At 46.5% G+C, this 23,035-nt stretch overlaps 2 long non-coding RNA genes across 5 annotated transcripts; one reads left to right on the forward strand and one right to left on the reverse strand.

The window, feature by feature from the left end:
* The first annotated feature begins 3,449 nt into the window (after positions 1-3,449).
* LOC120101808 (uncharacterized) lies at positions 3,450-9,702 on the forward strand. Of its 3 annotated transcripts, none has more exons than XR_015684015.1 (3): positions 3,450-4,620; positions 5,522-5,636; positions 9,282-9,702. It is a non-coding gene; the product is annotated as an uncharacterized LOC120101808 (long non-coding RNA). The 3 variants fall into 3 exon arrangements; XR_015684016.1 differs by lacking the exon at positions 9,282-9,702 and adding an exon at positions 6,182-7,657 and having other exon boundaries at positions 3,456-4,620; XR_015684017.1 differs by having other exon boundaries at positions 3,681-4,620; positions 9,306-9,702.
* On the reverse strand, positions 6,081-10,093 carry LOC120101806 (uncharacterized). 2 transcript variants are annotated; one of them, XR_015684013.1, is made up of 2 exons: positions 9,895-10,093; positions 6,081-6,515 (listed from the first exon to the last, which is right to left on the reverse strand). It is a non-coding gene; the product is annotated as an uncharacterized LOC120101806 (long non-coding RNA). The 2 variants fall into 2 exon arrangements; XR_015684014.1 differs by lacking the exon at positions 9,895-10,093 and adding an exon at positions 7,028-9,339.
* Positions 10,094-23,035: the final 12,942 nt, after the last annotated feature.

Raw genomic sequence — 23,035 nt, forward strand, 5'->3', positions numbered from 1 at the left:
CATCCCCTCCGTCCCTGGATCCAGCCTGGCAACTTGCTAGTGAGGTCTGGAGAATTCTTGTCTCCCTTACACATTAGGGCTACTGCCCGGTTTTGTTTTGTTTTCAATGGAGTGTCTGGGGATGGGGTGGGGTGGGGGTCTCCACTCAGGTCCCTAGCCCTTCACAGATCTATGTAAAGGAGCTATCCTAGGTGTCTGTCCCAGGCCCTCAAATCTGAACTCTCTTCATCCTCACCTGGAGAACTTGGGAGTCATCTGCTGGCCCGACCCCAGGGTTCCTGATGTAGCAGGGGCCTGAGGCCCCGAGCCTTTCTAGCAAGTTCCCAGTGATCTTTTGTTCTGTTGGCCTGGAGTCAATTCCCCAGGGAAGCCAGTCCCAACATGCTGTCCCATGTTAATTCTCCGAATAACACTTAGCATTATTTAATATTTTTCTTGTCTTTAAATATTTGTCTGTTCCAGTAAAGTGAGCTAGTAGGCAGTGGATCGGCATCGGTGGGATGGGGGCAAGAGAAGGCAGTAGGGGTAAATATGAACAAAATATATGGAAAATGTACAATAAAATCAATTTTATGTGTAATTAACACATAATAATAAAAATAATGCATTTCATAAAGGTTCTAAACTTATGTCCAGACTGTTAATAAGACTTCTATTCTAAAAGAAAAATCATACATTCTCTGTCACCTCAATGAGAACACAGTCTATGAAATCAAGAGGCCCACTTCTCTTGTTTATATAGAAGTCTTCAGAGCCTACGACCAAACCTATCAAGTAGACAGACAATAAAAGGTTGAGAGTCATTGGATCCCAAAACCATCCCTGGGGGCTGGAGAGACAGCTCAGCGGTTATAAGCACCTGCTGCTCCCACAGAAGACCTGGATTCAGTTCCCAGCACCCCCATCAGTTAACTTGCTATTTCCTGGTTGGGGTTGGTGGGGCGCTATGTGTACAAATGATAAATTCTGAACCCCAAGGTCTGGTTGCTCTCCCAACGAGTGAATTCTCACGTACACCGGCCACTGTTGCGTGAACCTTGCTCCCTAGTTTAACTCCTGATTGGTGAATAAATGACGGGGCACAGAGGATAGGAAGGTGGGCTTCCAAAGCTAGCGGGGACTCTCTCTCTCTCGAGGGACCACGAGAGGAGGAGGAGGAAGGTGGAGAAAGCAGGAGATCAGCATTAGACAGGATGGACCAAGAGCTCATGGCCAAGAGAAACGCACCCTGGGTACATACTGACGGAGCAAAAATAGCTGGGGAGACAGATGACTGGCAAGTAACTGGCATTCGTGGTTTTAACAGGTGGAGGGCTTGGTATAGCTCAGAGCCTACCCAGCTCAGTGCTAACAGCTTTTTAATAAATTAATATTTCTGTCATTTACTCGGGAACATACAAGCAAGAAGTGGGGTAGAAAGCCCCAACAGATGTTAAGGAGTAAAAGGGGAGGGACTAACACTCCAGAATGATAAGTACTCTTATAACCTCCTGTAACTCTCATTCTGTGAAAGGCACTCCCACTCCCGGGCCTCTGTGGGCACCTTCGCTCTCACAGTCACATAACCTGTCCAACCCCCATGCACATGTAATTGAAAATAAAAGGAGAAACCATGTTGAATTCCCGTTTTGTTCCAGATGCCAGAAGGAGCCTAGAGGGACCAGGCGGAATAAGCGCCATCCTTTTCCGAAGGGCTGTTGAGACATCCCGCCATTGTCCCTAACACGTGTGCGATCTTGTACAGCATGCGAGCATTCGGATCACAAACCCGCTGTTGGCTTAGAGCGCAGCAGGCATTGGCTAACAGATGATCCCCTCCCCGGCCTTTGGGTGGAAATGACTGAGCTCACAGAAGGGCATTCTGGACAGGTAGCTGCGTAACCTTTTGAAACTGCGTGCGCCTCTGAACGCGGGGTTGGTAAGTAACCAGGAAGTGCTCAAGTCTCCCGACTGGTAGCCTCCCAGCAGAGCTCATTAAGGATTTTCTATTTTTAAATGACTTTGGAGGGAATCATTATTTTTTTTCATTTGCATTTACAGAGCCCAGCAAGAAACAGGCTCTTGGGTGTTCTCGAGGCTGGCCCTAGATTTTTTTTTTTTTTCCAAATTAATTTTTAGAGAAAACCAGGAATCTGGAGCGTTTGTGGCTAAGAACAAAAGGGGTTTTTTTTTATTAATTTTTTAAAAAAACACGGTAATGTTAGAATTTTGAGTTGGTTAAGCTTCAAGAAAGAAATGTGAATCCTGGGTCAAAGCCATTTTGACACCCCCACCGCCTTTTGAAGATCAACTGGCCATTCAAAATTGACTCAACTGGCTCAAATGTCCCCACTCCAGAAGGGAACATTCATTCACCTTCTATCCTGAGAGCACACTTTGTGTCCGTGTGTCTGCCGCTGCTGGAGGGGGAGGAGAGCTCATTTTATAAACAAGCCAAAAGGAGTCTGATTCTTTTTCCGCCACACGAAGGCTGTTTATCATTCAATTCTGTAAGAATAAACAAGTCGTAATGTTTTGAGTGCATCAGAAGGTAAATAAAACCAAACCATATTACAGAATAAATCGGCGGAAAGCCGCCTCCCCGTCTTTCAGAGCAATTAGCTGGGTGATTTGTTATTGTTGCGCCTTGAGTTTTACATTGGAAAATCAAATTTGGAAATTAGGCTGGGGACGGCGAGAGGCATTTGCCGCGTTTATTACCAATTACCTCTCGAAGGCTGTGTTTACTCATAAAATTATCCCAGTTCCAGCATGGCGAGCGAAATTCCTGATCCGGAAAGTTTTGTTTAAAATTCTAACCCGGGGACGAAATTCACTAGTCGGCTCTTACATTATGCTGTAGGGCCCCGGCGATAAGAAAACGTGGCGTCCGGGAGAATGACTGGTAGCTCTGTGGCCCGTCGAGTCCTTTGCTGCTCACAAAGCGTGAATGGGGCATTTGCGCTGGGAGACGGTTCGTTTGAGGTCAGCTTGCAGGCTTAGGTATTCAGAGCCTCTGTGTTTTGACGTCCTAATTGTCAACCTCAAATTAAAGTCGTTGGCATTTTAGAAACCGCTCTTACGTTTTATTATCATGATGTTCTGGGCACGGGACCATAAATATTTATGTGCTTAAAAGGAATTATGTCTCATTTCCGGCTCTAAAGGGTAGATATGGAGAAGAGACAAAGGAAGGGGGGAGCAAAGGTCACATGAAGAGCAGGTTGCTTCGTCCTCTTCTGGGTTCTCAGGGAGAGTTGAGGAAACACACTGCTAATGGATCCTGAAGCTCCACCTTCTGCAGGGCAAGGTCTTTCAGAGGTCCTGGAGCCCAGCTGTTTAGCCAGAGTGGCTGCCCAGCTGAGCCTGAGAGAAGCTGTCTCTGCTGACACCATGCTGGGATTAAGGATGCTCGCACTGCGCCTGGCTTTCGGTGGGGGCTGCTGGGAAATAGGACTTCCGGTCCTCTGGCTGGTGCGTCAGGCACGTTACCAACTGCGCCATCTCTGCAGGCCCTTCCGTTTCTCTTCCCTCTGTAAAGAATTAAAGCGGAGTCACTTGATGTCAAGGCCATCTCAGTCATACATTGGTACTGAAGCGGAGACCACGCTCAGACCCGCGGTGACGAAGACATCGCCACTGTGTTTTTCAGTCTCTGTCCTAGAAAGGTACAGGAAGCTACCTCAACATGGAGCTGGGTGTGACGATGGGACAATGAGTTATGAACGGATGCGCCAGAATCTCGACGCGTGCTCCTGTTCTGACTGGGGTGGACATCTTTGAACGATGCAACGTTCAGCACAGGGCCAGCAACGGCCTACCACGACACACCAACCCCACGGGATCTCAAAATTCTTTGTCATGGCAGCGTAATTGAATCTGTCCTCAGGAACACGGATATTGTGGATGCAAGACAGGAGCTCGTTTTATTAATTTAGATGGGATGTTATGTAAATGACGACCCAAACTTATAAAGGTCTCGCTGGGATATTTCCAGCATTCCAGTGCGTTCGAGAGGCTTCTACAGAGCCCAGTCTGAAAATTTAAGGCTGTTGATCTATACCTACATTACTTCTTTTTTCTTGTAAATGACATTTTTAGATACACCTGAATATGGCTGCCCTTTTGTTTAAAATTCTCTTTAAAAATCCAGTTATGCTCAGGTCCAGGAAATTGCCGACTGCTCCCAAATTGATTGGGTCAATAAAAATCTAATTTCCTGGCTGGCTGCATCAGACTGTTTCATCTAGAAAAACGCTTTTGTGCTTAGAACTTCAGTAAAATGAGAAGAAATTGATAAAGATTGGATAGATAACCGCATTCTTGAGTAAAATGTTTCCAGGCAAAATTAGCATCTACTTCTAACTTTCCTTCTCAGGGGCTGGGACAGCTAAGTTACTCTATGTCTGTTTCCGGCTACTGCCAACAGAGACCCTGTGATGCAACCTAGCCTATGTATGACATCACTAGATTTCAGGGCAGAGGCCTGTGCTGCAGCGGCCCTGATCCTCCAGTCGCAGCCTCCAGTTCTAAACCAATCAGAGAGGAGAGTAATTGGGAGAAACAGAAAAGAGATTTGCCCAGCATGGCCACACTTGGGAGAGGAGAGATGAACTGGTCTAGTTCAAGTCTGTCTTCCAGGTACTGACACAGGCATTAGGCTTGGGGGAGAGAGCAAGACAAATGCATAGTGAACCAGTCCTGGCCAGGGTGTGGTCTCGGTAACCATCTTAGTTCTGGCTCTGCAAAGCGGTTTGAAGATGTCCGTATTCGATGTATTTAGTCTTTCTAGTGAGCGCCACAGGCTGTAGTGTACAGGTTAAGCTCGAAGAGAGGGCCTTACCCACCACAGTCTCCAGATCTCCTTGGATTTTATTTGTAGGACAGGCTTGGTGATTCACGCCTGTAGTCTCAGAACCTGAGGTACTGAGGCAGGAAGAGTACCTGAGTTAGAGACCTGTGTTGTGTGTGTGTGTGTGTGTGTGTCTGTTTCTGTCTCTGTCTCTTGTCTCTCTCTATGTCTGTCTGTTTCCCCCCTCTGTCTCTCTCCGTCTCTCTCTGTCTCTGTCTCTCTCTCTCTCGCTCTCTCTCTGTGTGTCTGTCTCTGTCTCTCTGTTTCTGTCTCTCTGTGTCTGTCTGCCTCCCCCCTCTGTCTCGCTCTGTCTCTCTGTCTCTGTCTCTCTCTCTGTCTCTCTCTGTGTGTGTATGTGTGTGTGTGTACATGCACGCACACTCGATATGCTTGTCCTGGTGACATGATCTAAGGAAGGCCCCTTTCCGAGTTATTTATGTATGCACATGTAAATGAGCACATGACTTTGACAAAGTCACCCAGCGGTCCACAGCATGGCTGGTGCAGCCCAGCTCAGCCCCTTCCGTCAGCTTGACTCCTGTCTTCCTCCCCTAGGCCCACCTCTCTTCCCTACTGGGAAATGACCGGTACGAAGAGCTTAGCCCCTTGGGAGGGGTAGGGGTGGGAGTGACGGGGGCGGGGGGGGGGAAGGACCTCTAAGAAGGATCTGCTCTCTGCCCGTTCTCTCAGTTACAGAGGCCACCCGGAAGATGTTCTAATTATCAAGCGTCTGCTGGCCTCCTCCACAGGAAAGCAGACAGGAGAAGAGCCAGGGATGTTTGGAAAAATTTCCCAGGGGGAAATGGTAAGTGGTGGTGGAGGAAATTCTGTCCTCTAATTAAAAGAATGAACTTGAGTTAAAGAGACACGTGGGACGGTTGTCGTAGTAACACAACCCGAGGAAGAAAGCATTTCTGGACATTGCTATTCAAAAAAAAAAAATCCAAATCCCCCATAATCCCTGCTGGTCCCCAAAGCGATGTTAGTTATGAAAGATGCCTTGCTTTCAGCCCTACCCTTGGAAGACTTGGAGGAATTTATAGCGTGTCAGTCACTCTAATCCTTAGACATAGGCACAGTGGCCTATAACAGTATGCAAATAGTATCAGACAGAAGCACAAGATAGTTTCTCAGTATCATCTGTCGATGTTATTAAATGCTACTGAAGAGAAAGTTAACGGAGAGACACATCCAGACGGCCCGCGTGCTTCTTCCCTAATTTCTTTCAAGTGGCTTAAGAGGCGGTAGGTAAGTGTGCCATCGCTCAGATAACTTTATTAAGACGCGCTCAGTATTTTGACTTATGCAATATCCAAATACATCAGTTGATAACTCTTCTTCTCCTTCCAGCTCAGTGGCTTGCTATGCATCTTGTAATGGCGGCTCTGTGAGTCAGCCGAGTATCTCTGAGGAGGCTATGGGAGCCTAGTCAATCTCAAGAGTTGACCTTACTCTGCGTTGACCGAGTAGCTCTGTGTCTACGGAGTGGCTTTTCCCAGTGCTTAAGGAAGTGGTTGGTTTTAGGTTGGTCCAAAATGGTGTTGGCCCAAACAACACCCCCCACGCCTTTCACATGAGGCTTTATTTGCTGCCTGTCGGATCCAAAGCTGGAGGCAGGATACTGGGAGAGAACAAATGGTCCTTAAATCTTCAACTAGAAGCACATCCATGATGTACCTGCTGGCTGAAACACAGAGTAACTCAGGTTCATGGGCTGGAGGAGACCGTTGCTCATAAGAGTGGTTACAAGAGGCATAGAAACAGAAAGTGTTAGGAAAGACGGACAGGCTTTAAAGCTCAACCTACAGTAGAAGATGCTCTTTCTCTTTCTGGCCTTGGAGACGATTTACCAAAGTTCAGCAGAAACAACAGTGACCCACTTTTCACTGGAAACAACTGAATCAAATTCGATGGAAAATACGTCATCGGAAAAAGTGCACTGTCTTTCAGTGAACATAGGGTTAAAGAATTCAACATAATAGAAAAGCGTGAAGCACTGATTTCTGACTCAGGCCTGTGAAGGTCATCGAAGACCCCACAGAAACCCCACAGATGTTCTGGAGTAGCTGCATAGAGTTGGGGAATTATCTGTGAAATATTCTACCTATGGGATAATATACCAGGAAACCTAGTATGTTAGAAACAAATACGGATGTGCCAGAATTACGAAAAGTGACTTATATCTCAACTACTTACAGCCTGCAAATGAACTTGAGGCACAGAGGTATGGAGCAAAGCACTTGCAGCTTTTATAGTTATAGACAGGGTCATAAAACACCAGCTCGTGGTACAGGTTGGTCTAGTTATAATCCGGTACCATGCAGATAAATGTCTTCCTGTGTGCTGCAAGCCCATCACTACCATGGTTTGCCACCTCCCATTTGGAGATGTGATGTCACAGGTTTAAATCTTAGGACCTTTGTCACTGTAGCACCGGGATCAAGTGGCCTTCTTAATGTATGTGAACCACATTCATGCAGTTTTGCAAAGGACCTCCGTTTTGATTGGACAATGAGTCTGAAAACCACAATAATCCTGGTTTCCAGGACTAAAGTAGTTTGTTTCTCTAGACTCTTCAGTCCCTGTTGGGGGCTTCCAGCAATGGGCACCCGAGAGAGATGGTTACCAATTACCCAGCATTCTGTAACACTACTCCCTGGTTACCACTAGCGATGGCCAACTATGAACCAAAAAAGTCCTTTTCCCTTCTCCCTTCTTTCCCCATAATGTTCTGGTCTGTAAGCAGACACTGGGCTCTGATTCGTACAGCAGAGCATTCCACCCTCCAGGTTTTTCTCCCAAATAAAAGCCCCTCGTGGAGTTCTTTATCCTCTTGTCTGTCTTCCCAATCTGCCGTTCTTCTGCCCAACCTCAACATTTTGACTCACATGGCAGCAAAGCGAACAAACCTCTGTCTTCTGGCTGCAGAGGCTGGAGGACAGATGCCCTCCTGGCTTCTTCTGAGGAACTCCTTTGAAGCTCTTTGTAAATGTAGCATTTTTTTCATCAAGTTTTTCTTCTTCAGACTCTTCTGTCTTCCCTCCTTCCAACTCTTCTGACATGATAAAGGGATACCAGCAGACCTCTCTCCAACTCTACCATCATTCCCTTGTTCATTCCCTCGTTCCCAATCCCTATTGAAAAACTTATAGATCCTATGTCTATGCATGTCCTATGAGATTTACATCCTGAATTAAAATATTTTCTTCATCATCTCCACACAATGAACATGTTTTACACACACACACACACACACATGCACGCACATACACACAGGCATACAAACACACACAGATACACATGTACATATACATACCACACACATGGATACACTCACAGGCACACTCATACACATGGCTAGACACACATGCTCACACATACACAGACACACACACCATATACACACACACAAGACATATGCACACACCACATATACACACAGATAAAGAGGCACACACACGCACACACACATATACATACACACACATGCACACACATACAGGCACACAAACACATACACAGGGGTATACATGCACACACACACACACACACACACACACACACAAGATCTATGTTTTATTGATTTACTAAATCGAATCCCCTACTGCAGTCTACACACAGTGTTGAAGGAGATAACCGAATGCATCAGAACCTCAGCCTCTGATCCTTCAGAGTATCCATTGTCCATCTCTTGGTTTCTCTTACACACGCAGTAGGTTTTTTAGTTCGATTTTCCACACTAATTCAAGATGGTTGCTAACGTCCCTCGGTATATTTTAATTCTTAACTTGAACCTTAACTTCCAAGTTTTATCTTGACCTTGGATCTTAGCCGTTAGCCAGAAGTACATCATTCTGTAAAGTTCCTCCATTTTGGTCGAATCGTGAATTCTAGAAATTACAGTAATTTGCTTTGCAGAAGGAGAGTATTTATTAGTCTCTTGACTTCCCAACCTCTCGACCCTCAATCCTGAGAGCTGGTTATCTACCCACTTTGTATCCAAATAGGAAAGTTTCAACAGCCTTGCCTCTTCCGGCTTTCTCTTCAGTCCCAGTAGCCTGTGCGCAGACAGCCACCTCTGTTCTCTTGACCCAGGTGAAATCTGTGCTCCTGCAGAGTCCCCAGTTTCCTCTTGTCTTCTTTCAGCTAACCACCCAAGGCTTGTTCCCTCACCACCTGAAGTCCCTGCTTAAGGAGCAGCCTCACCCCCTCAGTACTCGAACTCAAGCATTTCTTGAATTTTTGTTCCTATCTGGTAGAGCTAAACACCAGAGATTTGCTATCTGCCTGGACTATAGCTTTGTTTTTGTTTTTTTTAAAACACATTTTTCTAGGATTTCTGCACTCTTGACTTTCACTTCTTAATTCACCCTTCGGTGTTTCAAGCTGCAAGATGACATCTACTCAGTATGTGTGGTTTCCTTTTTTTTTTTTTTTTTTTTTTTTTTAGCATCTCTCTACTCTCTCCATCCAGTTCATCAACGGGGAACACTTCCTGATTCAGTATTCCAGAAGGGGAGAGAAACGATCAACGGATGACCACGTGGTCTGTCTTATAAGGGAAGTTTAAAGTCTCCCGAGCGGAAGGCTGGTAGCCTGAGGCTAGTTCCACATCCTAAGTTCCTACAGCCAACAGCAGCCTCAGTGTGGGTCTACTGAAACTTAAACTGCGAGAGTTTCAGCCAATCACAGACAGCCACCTCATCACCCCAGGCCCATCACACCACCCTCAGACGCTCAGCTGCAGCCAATCAAGTGGCATCCGACAGAAGGTCGCCATTCACACTCTCCCAACCTCTTCTGTTTCTCAGGGCTGCCTGATTCATGAGTCATCTTCTGTGCAAATAAACCCTGAAATGTAATACCCTGAAGGGTTTGTTTATGTATTTTCTTTGAACAAGTGAGGCGTAGAGGAAACCCTGCTGAAGCCACAGGTTTCACTCTTAGACAAGATGGCCGGAGAGGAGAGGAAGTCCCTGAGCGAGTGATCTGGAAGCTTAGGTACCGAGCAGCTAATTGGTTTCCTCTGCTGCCTGAAACTCACCGTATGCATGTTCACTCACCTCATATCCTACCTGCCTACCCATGCAAGCCCTAGTGATCGCTAAGATTAGTTTATACTTTAAAAGTTCTGGGTTGGCGAGATGGTGCAGTGGGTAAACTTGCTAGATTATCAGGTTTCATGACCCGAGTTCCGTCCCCAGGATCCACACCATAGAAGGAGACAACCGACCCCTGCGGTTGATTCTAGTCTCTAAGTGCTACGCACGCACATGCACGCGCACGCACATGCACGCACGAGCACGCAAACGCACGCAAACGCACATATGCTCACACGAACGCAATATTTTAAAGAAGCATTTGTTCTTTATAAAATCCTTAATATTTCTGTGCAAGTCTTGTGTTCCATCCGTCAAACTTCGCGATGTTTCACCGAAGTTGGAACTACGCGTCCGCACTGGGGAGCCTCCCCACCACACTGGTCTATCCTCCGTCAAGCTTGTGGGCTGTTGGCTCAGAGTTAGTAGCGGGTAGATTTTTATCACCTCTCTACTGAGAACAGGTGACACCAACCCTGCCAGAGTGTCCTTATGTCTGCACACGGCGGAGAATCGATCACTGCTTCTTTGTCTCCGCTTGTTTAATGGATGCTCAGGGTGTTCATATTGATTTTGAAATGAGAACATTTGCTAAATAAGCACTTCTTCAGGGCAGCAGTCTCATACCCAGAGGCACGATTATGTGCCATTTTCAGTGTGCGTTTCTTTAAAATATTAAGAGGTCTCTGAAAGTTCAAGGGAGCCCCGAGATGGATTGTTGGGAGTGGGTAAGGAGTTTATTAAAAGAGTTATTGATGCCGTGGACAGACAGATAGGCAACAATGTGGCAGGATCATGGAGAGGGGAAATCAGGGCCCATGGCTTCACTTCTGTTGTTTGAACATATGTGTGTTCGTGTGTGTGTGTGTGTGTGTGTGTGTGTTTATGTGTGTTTGTGTGTTCGTGTGTGTGCATGTTTGTGTATGCTCATGTGTATGTGTATTTGTGTTTGCATTTGAATGTTCTTGTGTGTGTTTATGTGTGTGTTCATGTGTGTGTTTATGTGTGTATTCATGTGAATGCGTGTGTTTTCATGTATGTCTGTGTGTGTTTTTATGTGTATATTCTGGTATGTATGTTTATGTGTGTGTTTAAGTGTATATTCATGTGTGGTCATGTATGTCTATGTGTGTGTATGTATGCGTATATTCTTGTCTGTATGTTTATGTGTGTGCTCATGTGTGTGCCCATGAGTGTGTGTTCATGTGCATGCATGTTCATGTGTGTTTCATTTCCTGTTGCTGTGATAAAATACTCTGACAAAAGCAACTTAAGGAGGGGATGGGCCGACTTGACTCAGAGACCTAGACCATGATCCTCCTTGTAGGGACACCACAGTAACAGGAGCTCGAGGGAGCTGCTCATACCATAGCTACAGTCAAGAAACATGACCGGAGAAATGAACATGTTCACCTCCCTTTGCCCTTCTTATGCAGTCCAAGATCTCCTGCCTGGGGAATGACCCCACCCACAGCCAAGACGGGTCTTCTCACACCGATCAATGTAATCAAAACAAAACGGTCTCACAGGCATACTCAGCAGCTGGCCTAAGTGATCAAAGTGTGTATGCAGCAGCACACAGTGTGTATGTGAGTGCTGAAGGACAGCCTGGACACCGTCTGCGGTCCTCGTTCTGTCTTCCATCTCTGTCTTGCTGCTAGGGTGTGTGAACTCCCCTCAGGCAGATGACCAGGGGGAGGGGGAACTCCAGCTTTGCCTAGCTGCAAGTATCTGGGATCACCAAGGGATCCTCTCCTGGTGACTTAGGTGCAGTGTGACTCTGTATGACGAAGGTGTCCCCATGGTGGTTCTTGATGAGGAAGACAGCCCATGCTTGTTCAAACTGTTTCTTCACTGTTCATTGGGGGAAATGGGTGCTCACAACTTCCTCAGGGTGGAACAGAGACTAAATACCTTTAGCAGGAAGGAATGTCTGGGAAGGGAAGCTTATTGACTAAACCCTCAGGGCTGGCCCATCTAGATACCTCATGGGCATGAAGAACTCTTGTGCTATGTGGCTTGTGGTTACAATCATCATGTGGGGTGCCATGGTCACGTGCTCCAGGACAGGAACCGGGTCGGGCGCAGATGAAATGCCTACCGGTCTCAGACAAGAGACGCCAGGGTTTCTGAATCCGTTCAACCTTCCCAGTGTTTGTCTGCTGACACACTGCTGGCCCCAGAGCCATCCACATTTATTTTTTTTAGGCTGAGAGTTTCATATACGTTTCATACATTGTGCTTTGATCAAATCCACCCTATTTCCTCCCCCTCCAGCTCCTCCATCACTTCTTTCTCCTGACTTCATTCATCCACAGTGCCTCCCACCCCCACCCCAGTCCACATATGCTGCGGTGAGCACATGGCTACAGACAGGGCTGTCTACTGGTGCATGCGTGCCATTTGGGAGTTACATCCCTGAAGAAAACAGACGCCCCTTCTCCCCGGTTTCAGAAAGGGACTCTCGCTGGCTGAGGACCCTGTAGAGCTAACCAGTGCCCAGGATCAGCCTGTCTCTGTTTCCCTCATCTTTTCTCATGTGAGTGCAGGCTGGACCACGCCATCTCTCTAGCTTGTGTTGTCTGCACTTTGATGCCGTATCCATAAACAAGCAAACAAACAAACAAACAAACCACTCCTGCCCAGGTAAATCACGAAGCTTTTCCCTCTGTATTTCTCTCCCCAGGCTGTTTTCACCTCAACCGCCCTTTGTTATTTCCTGCACGCAGCTAGCCAAGTTGTAGGAGGAGAACCAGGCTAATTTTGATATTTTTGTTTTAAGCCTTATGAGCAACCAAAGTGTTTCTTCAGAAGGAAACTGGGCGCAGGTCCAGCTCCCACAAACACCACGGCCTCCCACGGTCTCTTGAATCTGAAACTGCTTACTACTCCACTGGCAGAGGCCGCTGTCATGGGCTTCCTTGCTGCAGAGATCCTGGAATCGGCTGGGCTCGGCACTTGTTTCTGCATCGCTGAGGAGACGGTAGGAATAGTGCATCCTGAATGTTATCATCAGCCGTGGAGAAGCAATTGGATGCCGAGGTTCTGTGGCCGTTCTTTGGTTGGGAGTATGTTTTAGTAGGGGAACTGCTTTGCCTGGGGATGTGCTCTTTCTTTCAAAATTTTTTTCCCCTTGCAGTCGGATGAGAAGTATTGGCAAGGTGACGTTTCTTCTGGTGAATGCATGTCCCGGACATTTATTCTCTGTCACAGAACCTGCTTTGAGGGCCTGAGACATTCCATAAGAGCGTGGTGGCATTCTAGCTCGCTTTCTGTGGCTGTGATATACGCCGAGACCGAAAACAACTTGAGGAAGAGAGGGTTGATTTCAGGCTACAATTCCAGGGTTACACTCCATCACTGAAAGAAGTCAGGGCTGGAAGCTGGGAGCAAGAACTGAAGTAGAGGCCACGAAGAAGGGTCGCTTACTGGTTCACTCCCCATGGCTTACACAACGGGTCTTTTTATACTCTCTAGGGTCACCAGCTCAGGGGAGGCACTGTCCTCAGTGAGCTAGGCCCAGCCGCCACAATCATCCTGGAAGAAAACACACTCCAGACTTGCCTACAGGCAGATTTCTCACTTGAGAGAGTCTTTCTTCAGATGACTCTAGCTTGCTTGGGTTGGGTTGACATAAACCTAAGAGGGATAGGGAGGGAAGGGCTTATCTGGTTTGTCCTCTAAGGTCACAATCTGTCAGTGAGAGAAGTCAGGGCAGGGGCGTCAACAGGAACTGCCGAGGGACACTGACTATCTCACTGTGGGCCTCACACTCTGCCAACGTCCTTATAGTACAGACCCCCTGCTTAGGGATGGTGTTGCCAGCGGTGAGCTGAGCCTCTCACACCAATCATTAACCTGGACAATGTCACACAAGCATGGCCACAGGCCGGTCTTATTGAGGCTGCTCTAAAGTGGAGGTTCCATCTTCCCAGGTGACTTTCAGTTGTATCAAACTGACAGTTAAAAACTAACTGGCACAGGCAGTGACTGGTCTTAGCTTGTATCTCCTGGAACATCCCCATTTAAACAGAAACCAAATCCAAAACCAAACATAACACAAAACAAAACACCACCAACAACCAACCAAGAAGCCCAGAGAGGAAAAGAGACTGCCTGCTTTCCTAACTTCAATTTAAGATCAGTTTCTCCAGTGAGTCCCTTCTAATGAAGTTCTTAGTAGAAGTGAACATATATATTTAAATAAAGTACATGTTCTTAAGCTCACCCTGGACTGAAAAATAATGTTGATGACTGTGGGCTGAATGCTTAAAAATGTTTCTTAGTTCTTGTTCCAATGAGAAGAAATGAAAAGTCACATTCCTCCTGAGTGCACCAAGGACATGATACATCACTAGAGCATGCAGAGAAAGCTCCAGGGTTTGCAATAATTGCACCTGTAGAGCATCACACACACACACACACACACACACACACAGACATACACACATACACACAAAGACACACATAAACACACACATCACACAGACACATACAAACACATACACAGACACACACATGCACACACACAGACACATATATAGATACACATAGATACACACATATACATACACATCACATAGAGACACACAAACACATATACAGACACACACATGCACACACAGACATACAAAGACACACATACACCTGCATGAGCATGTATTTATACCCACCATATACACAGACACACACTTACATACACAAATGCATACATGCACAAGCATGTGTTTACACACACCATACACATACACACAGAAACACACACTCACACACACATAGATACACACACCACACACATACACACAGAAACACACACTCACACACACAGAGATATGCAGACACAGACACACATACACAGACATACACAGACACACACATAGACGCCCACACCCACAGACACATATACACACATGCACAAGTGGGTTCATACCCGCCATATACACAGACACATCCAGAGATATTAAGACACCCCCCCTGACATGGACATACACATAGACCTAATAGATATTCAGTGACACACATGTAGAAACACATGCACAAATAAACGCCACACATATACACACATGTGCACATACACATATACATACACATACATAAGCACACACAGATACATGTACACACCGCATGTACACACACTTACCAAACACACGCAGAAACACATGCACAAATAAACACAAACACATATGCACAAGCACTCAGGTAGACACACAGCACATGTACACACACGTTTACACACAGTCTGACTACTGTGCCATGAGCCTGGATCCTAACCTCAACTTGTTAACCCTTCCCCTTCGTGAAAGAGATGTCCTAGTGCCCACAGACAAACAAGGCAAATGACACTTGTTTTGGTAGCAGTTTTGGATTAATGGCCTCCTCAGATGTGAAGACTGAAAGAAATGATAGCCAGAATTGATCATCTCCTGACAGCTTGCCCCAGCAGCACCACTTCCTCAGATGCGTGGGAGTTGCTGGTTTTGGGCTGAGACCACTCAGTTGTATGTCAACCACATCCGATGAAATCATTTTATATGTCATCATGTTATATATATATATATATATATATATATATATATATATATATATATATATATAATTTGCAACAACCTCCCCGGTTTTCAATACAAAATCCAGAATCAGGGAGGGAGGGAGGAAGGGAGGGAGGGAGGGAGGGAGGGAGGGAGGGAGGGAGAGAGAGAAGGGGAGGAGGAGGAGGAGGAAGAAAAAGAAGAGGAAGAAGAGGAAGAAGAAGAAGAAGAAGAAGAAGAAGAAGAAGAAGAAGAAGAAGAAGAAGAAGAAGAAGAAAGAGAGGAGAGAGGAGAGAAAGGGGAAGAGAGAGAGAGAGAGAGGAAGAAGAGGAGAAAGAGAGAGAGGAAGGGAGGAAGAGGGGGAGGGAAAGAGCCCATGAGTGTTGGGAGATACATTTTCAGTGAACCAGGGGCTTCACTGTCAGCTTTGATTTTTAGATAAACGCAAACAACACAACTGAAAACACAAGAAAAGAGCCCCGCCTTTGCACTCAGGTAAAAAGCCAATAGAGAGAAGAGGGGGCGCTCCTCCACCAAGACAATGTCCCCAAAGCGAGGAAACGTGAATGCATGTGGCATGTTTGCCCTGTGTCTCTTGCTTGACCCGTGGATGTATTTCTCTGTGACACACACTTATTTTACACACTTATAATAGGTCAACATCAAGGGTGCTCACTGTCCTTTAGTGGGAGCCAAGATATGTTACTAGCACGGTCATTCCAGCCTTAACCATGGGAATTGGAAATATAGTTTGAAAATACTGTTTTTTTAAGAAATATTTTACATGAATTAATGTTTACCTATATGTGTGTATTGTACATCATGTGTGTACACTACCCATGGAGGCCAGAAGAGGGCATTGGATTCCCCTAAACTGGACACACCAGTGGTTGTGAGCCACCAAGTACATGCTGGGAATCGAACCAGAATCTTTGAGAAAGGCAGCCAGTTTTGGAAAAAACGCCACTGAGCTACTTTTCCAGCCCCGTATTTAAAGTCACTTTGCTTGTTGTGCCTAAATATCAAACAAGAAGCAACTTAGGGAGGAAGGGCTTCTTGGGGGCTGACAACTCCAGGGGATACAGAGAGCCAGTGTCACTGTGGGGAAGTGAGGTGGCTGGTCCCATTCACCCACAGTCTGGCGCAGGGAGTGATGAATGGCAAGCGCACGACTCAGCTTCATTGTGCAGCCTGGGGACCAAGCCCACGGCACAGGGTTGCTTACATTCTGTGTGGATCTCCCTACCTCAGACAATTCCCACAGACACCAGAGATTAGCTCTCTGGGTGAGCCTAACCCCGTTGATGCTGATTATAAAAGATGAGCTGTCAGATCCTTCAGCCCCTGACACAACTTGCTCCCCTATCCACACATCTGAGCCTGGCCCTTCCTCTCTTTGCTGAGCCTCCCCCAGCCCTCCCTTCCCATCGCTCAGAATAGAAACCAAACTGCCTTGTTGTCGCACGGTCCCTGGGATACAGGCTGCTGAATATCAGCCTGCCCGGCCCAGTCCTGCCTGCGCTCGTTTCAGTGCAGTTTAGTAAGCTCCAAAGCCGTTGTTTAAACATTTCAAATGGCTGGAAAAGCCTCAAACGGAGAACATTTGTAGCTTTCGAAACTGGCATCCACGAATAAAGTTTTATTGGCACACAGCCACTCCGTTGTGATCAGTGCTTTCTGTGACGCTATGGCAGGGTGAGGTGTCTTAGTTAAGAGACATGGTGCCGGCCAGAATGCGTAAACCTGTACCATCCGACCTCTTCCAGAAAAAAACAAAACCGAAAACCCCGGATGCCAGTCTCAGCCTGCTGTTGGTCACTGCCCGGCTCTGTTCTAATTTTCCCTTTCTTCCCAGGACCACATAGCTTTCCCCTTGCTCTTCTTCAGACTCCGCAGACTGTGGTCCTCACCCGGGACCTCAGCTTCACCCCGCGGATTCTATGGCGTTAACCCTGCACCTCCCCTCCTGTGGCTGAGTCAGATGCCGCCTTCTCCTGGGAGCCCTTCTGAGCAGCCCTGTTGAAAAGTGTACACTTCCTCTTTGATTCTTTCTGCTTTTGCAGTTAACGTGCCTTCAAAAATGGTCACATTCTCAAGTTTCTAACCTAATTCTTTAGTCCCCACTTGCTACAATGTTGCTTCATGAATTCAGCTTCAAAAAAATTTTTTTTAGTATTTTTAATTTTTAATATTTAATTTAATACTTAAATTTTTTTTCTTTTTTTCGGAGCTGGGGACCGAACCCAGGGCCTTGCACTTGCTAGGCAAGCGCTCTACCACTGAGCTAAATCCCCAACCCCAATATTTAAATTTTTTAATTGCTCAGTTGTCAGGATGAAATCATTCCCTAGTCCATTCATAGTAGATACTCAATAAATGCAGGATGTACATTAAGGATAAATGTATATGTTATATATGTATATGATTTATATGTATATATGTGTCATATCTACATATATCATACACATATACATATATCAGGGTTATCTAAGAGTACAACTGGTAGAATGTGTGATTGTGTCTGTGTCTGTGTGTGTGTCTGTGTCTGTGTGTCTGTGTGTGTGTCTGTGTCTGTGTGTGTGTCTGTGTCTGTGTGTGTGTCTGTGTCTGTGTGTCTGTGTGTGTGTCTGTGTCTGTGTGTGTGTCTGTGTCTGTGTGTGTGTCTGTGTCTGTGTGTGTGTCTGTGTGTGTGTCTGTGTGTGTGTCTGTGTGTGTGTCTGTGTCTGTGTGTGTGTCTGTGTGTGTGTGTAAGTGTGTGTGTGTGTGTGTATGTGTGTGTAACAAAGTGGGATTTACTGATTTGGCTTAGCCCAACAATTCCTGCCTACATCTAGAGCATCTGGAAGCCCAGCAGCTGCTCAGTCCTCGAGGCTGGATGGCTTGGTTCTTCTAATCAGTTGCTGACAGCCCGGAGGATTTCTGGAGAACCACAGTACACCTTGTAGAGGCAGAGCCTGGTTTCTGAATGTTTTTTTCAAAGAGGATATTTCATCTATTACTTCTAAATGACAAGCTGTCACAGGACCAGGGTGGACTGAGCATGGTGATCCCCTCCCCTCGATCCCCAGGGAGGCTCCTCAGATCCTCTCAGTGAGACCAGCAGCACAGAGCCTGAAGCAGCCGCCTGCTTAGTTTCTCCACAGCTGGGCCAGCCCCAGGACGCTCACACTTAACCTGCACGGAGAGAGGTGTCCCTGTTTGGGTCCTTTCTTAGTGGCTGAACTAAGTCGTTTGATCACGGCCTTAGCCGCACCCATCAGTAATTAAGGGAAACATCTTAACCAGCGTGTGTCTTTGGATTTTCTTTCTAACTCCTAGAGGGGGAAAACATTTAATGAAACAGTCAAACAAAACCGGCTTTCCTTCAAAGCCGGATTTCAATGGGCCCTGCAAACAGCAGCTATAGAATCACCATGAGAAATGTACAAGAGTGGATACACCTCCCTAGACAAATCAATCAATCAATCACTCAATCTCTCTCTCTCTGTCTCTCTCTCTCTCTCTCTCTCTCCTTCCCTCCCTCCCTCTCTTCCTCCCTCCCTCTCTCCTTCCCTTCCTCCCTATGGTTTGTTCATGTGTGTGTGTGTGTGTGTGTGTGTGAGTGTGTGTATGTGTGTGTATGTGTATGTGTGTGTATGTATATATGTATATGTGTGAGTGTGTGTATATGTGTGAGTGTGTGTATATGTGTGAGTGTGTGTATATGTGTGAGTGTGTGTATGTGTGTATGTGAGTGTGTGTATATGTGAGTGTGTGTGTATGTGTGTGAGTGTGTGTGTATGTGTGTGTATGTGTGAGTGTGTGTATGTGTGTATGGGTGTGTAAGTGTGTGTATGTGTGTATGAGTGTGTGTATGTGTGTGTGGTGTGTGTGTGTTTGTGTGTGTGTGTGAGTGTGTGTGTGTGTGTGTGTGTGTATAGCAACCAAAGGTTGGTATTTAACGTCTTTATCGCTCTGAGCCAGTTTTTATTTGTGGGGGAGGGGGCAGATCTTTCACTAGCCCTGGGGCTTGCCAATTCAGCAAGAGCAGCTGACCAGCCTGCTTTGGGAACCTTCCTGTCTCTGCCTCCCCAGCACTGGATGACAGGCGTGGGCTAGCACACCCAGCTTTTTGACCCAGATGCTAAGATTCAATCTTAAGGCTTCCAGCTCTAGTGGCAAGCACGAGCAACGGGACATTTTTCCAGTCTGTGTTAAATTACTGACAGAGCGTCAGTTCAGAGTGAATGCGGACTCTCTGTAGGGCACAGGACAGTATCCTAACCTCATCAAGGCTTAGCGTGCACCCCTTAAGATAGTGGCTAAATTAGTCAGAGTAAGCTAAGCAATGCTTCAACAACGAGTATTGTACGACCCCAACAGAGATCAAGCGTCGGAACGTAATAAAAATTTGCATGCTCTGTATCCCGGCCTCATGCCAATCAATCAGCAGGTATCCTCCACTTGAGTCACAAGTTACTGAGGTTACTGAGGCAGAGAAAGAAGCAGGGACACATTGACTGCGAACTACATTGGTTCTAACCCACCCTACCATGGAGGAGAAGTGTGGGGAAGGAAGCTGAGCCCGGAAGCTTCCGTAGTCATTAGCCAAAGGGTGGTAAAGGCTTGATCTGCAACCCGTGACCCAGGGATTTCCATAGGAGCGGCTTCCTCTAGCCAAGTGCACCTTCTGTCTTCTGCTGAACTGTCACTAATTGCCATTCTCCTTCAGTTTTATTCCTTGACCTGCCCCAGCTCGATGACCCACGTAATATATGGGTCTCAAGATTTGGGATCCAAAAAGGACACTAAGACAGATAATTTTTGGGTCTGAGATTTATCAACCTGGAAAGAACGCATGGCAGGGACCCTGAGGAGTCTTCAGGTCCCTGAGGCAAGGTAGGGCTCACTTCTTGTGGTTTCCAGAGGGTCGAAGTGTAAGTGTGGGGTGGGGGCAGCATTGAATTGATAGGTAGCCCAGTGGACAAGCTTGTATTTTGCACGCAGCCTCTCAGTAGGATGCCCGCCATTTCTTTGTGAGGGCAGAGAGAAAACGATGTCATAGGACGTAAGCATTGCCTGAATCCCCAACCCCAACCCAGACCAAACCTAGCACATGCCATATTTGCTGTGCATCTGTCCCTGATTAGCTTGGGCTATGATGACTGTTTCCTAGAACATACCCCACGGCATCCCCTACATTGTTTTTTTTGGTTCTTTTTTTCGGAGCTGGGGACCGAACCCAGGGCCTTGCGCTTCCTAGGCCCTACATTGTTATTTGAGAGACCATAGATAAAGTCTGTGTCACCCACTGACATCCCGGTGTACACCGCACTGAACGTACAGGCTGCCCTTCCTTTGCCGAGCTCTGTGTTTACATGTCACGGCTGAAGTCCGGTCGCTGTTATCTTATTATAGCTTAGAATGATCTAGCACAAAATCGATGCTCCCACTTGCTTCCGGTAATAAAACTTTCTGGGAATCATAGAGTCATTCAGCCTCAGTCAGCAGGAACTCCTGCTGTGGCCTGCTGGGAGCGGGCAGGAGGACATGTCTTTTGTTTATCTAGATATGTTTTGCTCTTGAGGTAGAAAGCGCTGCCTTTTAGTGGCACAGCCCGCTGAATGACTGGCTTTTGTTTGTGTGGAGAGCTAAATCGATACCTAGAACAACTGATTAGATTCAGCCTGGATATGCCTGTCATGGGTCAGTTCATTAAGGAGGCAGTGTTGTTGTCATCTGGGGAAGGAGCTTCAGAGAAATGCAAAGAAGGTGGGTTGGAGCTGAAGGGGCCAGCAGTCCAGTCCTCACTGTGCCCCTACCTGGCTTTGCCCCCCCCCTCTGAAATCTCTCCTGTGTGTGCATCATAGGAGATTAATCTGAAACATTCTAAAAGCCCTTTCTCCACTACAGATCTTACATTATGGACTCTTTATAAAAGATATGGAGAGATTAACTTGTTCTTCAGAATGCACCCTAAAATAAATAAGTTGAGTCTTTTTTTCTTTTGTTTGAGACAGGGCCTCATCGATCCCGGGCTGGCCTTGCATTCACCAAGTAGCCAAGGATGACCCTGAACGTCTGACCCTCTGGCCTCCTTTTCTCATCTGGAGTGTTGGGATGGTGGCTGTGCACCATTAGGCCTGGCTGGAATCACTTTTGATGCATTGTTAAGCAGACACTAAATTGGTAAGGTAACTAACGACGTAGCTCGTCACCGGAGAACTCGGATGAGTCAAATCAAGTCAAGCATGCCTAGGTATTGAACAGCTCCTCTCCTCTTTCTGAGTGTCTTATCCATGGTGCCCATTTCGTTCCTAATATCTCCAGTGTTCTGTAAAGTTCCTAAACTCTAGAATTAAAAAACAAACAAACAAACAAAACCTTTCTTTTTGTCATCTTTCAATTTGAACATTTTTGTTTCTGTTTTTGTCTGTTTGTTTGTTTGTTTTTGTTTTTGTTTGTTTTTCGAGACAGGGTTTCTCTGTGGAACAGAGCTCTGGCTAACCTGGACTTGCTTTGTAGCATAGGCTGGCCTCCAACCCAAAGAGATCCACCTGCCTCTGCCTCCCCAGTGCTGGGATTAAATCAGATGATAGACCACAGGTACCCAAGGCTAGGTATGAATGCTGCTCAACACGGAATCATAAACATACTCAGAAAACAGCCAAGTTTTGTGTTGTTATCTTTTAACTTAGCTGCCTAGTTCTATACCTTGGCCTTTGTACATGGTGTTGTCCAAAAGCCATGATACAATGTTGAAAGTTTGGGCATATCTGATGGCATATCTGATGATATCACACTCATACCCAGGACACACTACTTACAGCAGTCAGTGGTTACTAGTCCGTCTTTGCTACGACTTACCACGGCAACTGTCGTGTCACTCCATGGTGAATCTGTCCTGGTTCTCACCACCACAGCATCCCTTCTTTTGACTCAATAATTGTCATGTTTAAAGCCTCACTGTCCTGGTTTCCTGGCCTTGCTGGACTTTGAGGATAGGGAAGGCCGGCCGCGTCACCTCAGGAACCCAGACGGAAACACAGGGAGGGTCTTCAGTCTTTGAGGCCAGAAGAAGATCTAGATGCGTGCTTTTCAAGCTCTCCCCACACTTTAGTTGAATTAGTGGAGTCCATCGGAGTCCTGTCATGGGCAAAGATACAGGAGATGCTGTTACCTCATGTCTTAGAACCCAAGATGCCCGCCACACCATACTCCCAAACTCAGCCGCCATTTGGAAAGTCAGCAGGTCCCTTAGATACTGTCAAAGGTCACACACACACACACACACACACACACACACACACACACACACACCCTGAGGCTGAGAGGAGAAAAAGAGGAAGCTAGATTCCATTATTCCTTCCAGGCCAACTCTGTACTGGGACAGGTCTCGGGGGTGGGGGGGTGGCGGGGGGGGGGAGCAAGGAGAAACAGCTCTCAGACATAGCCAGCCTCATCCCAGCAGGCATGTGGCTCCCCCAGATAAAACAGCCAGGCTCTGATTTCTCTCCTAGGAAAAGCACAATAGTCCGTTTACATTTGCTGGCTTGAAGTCCAGAGAAACCACATGCAAGACTTTTGTTGGTGTCTTT

Source organism: Rattus norvegicus, chromosome 3 (genome assembly GCF_021556685.1).
Source record: "Rattus norvegicus strain SHRSP/BbbUtx chromosome 3, alternate assembly SHRSP_T2T, whole genome shotgun sequence".
Lineage (NCBI taxonomy): Eukaryota > Metazoa > Chordata > Mammalia > Rodentia > Muridae > Rattus > Rattus norvegicus.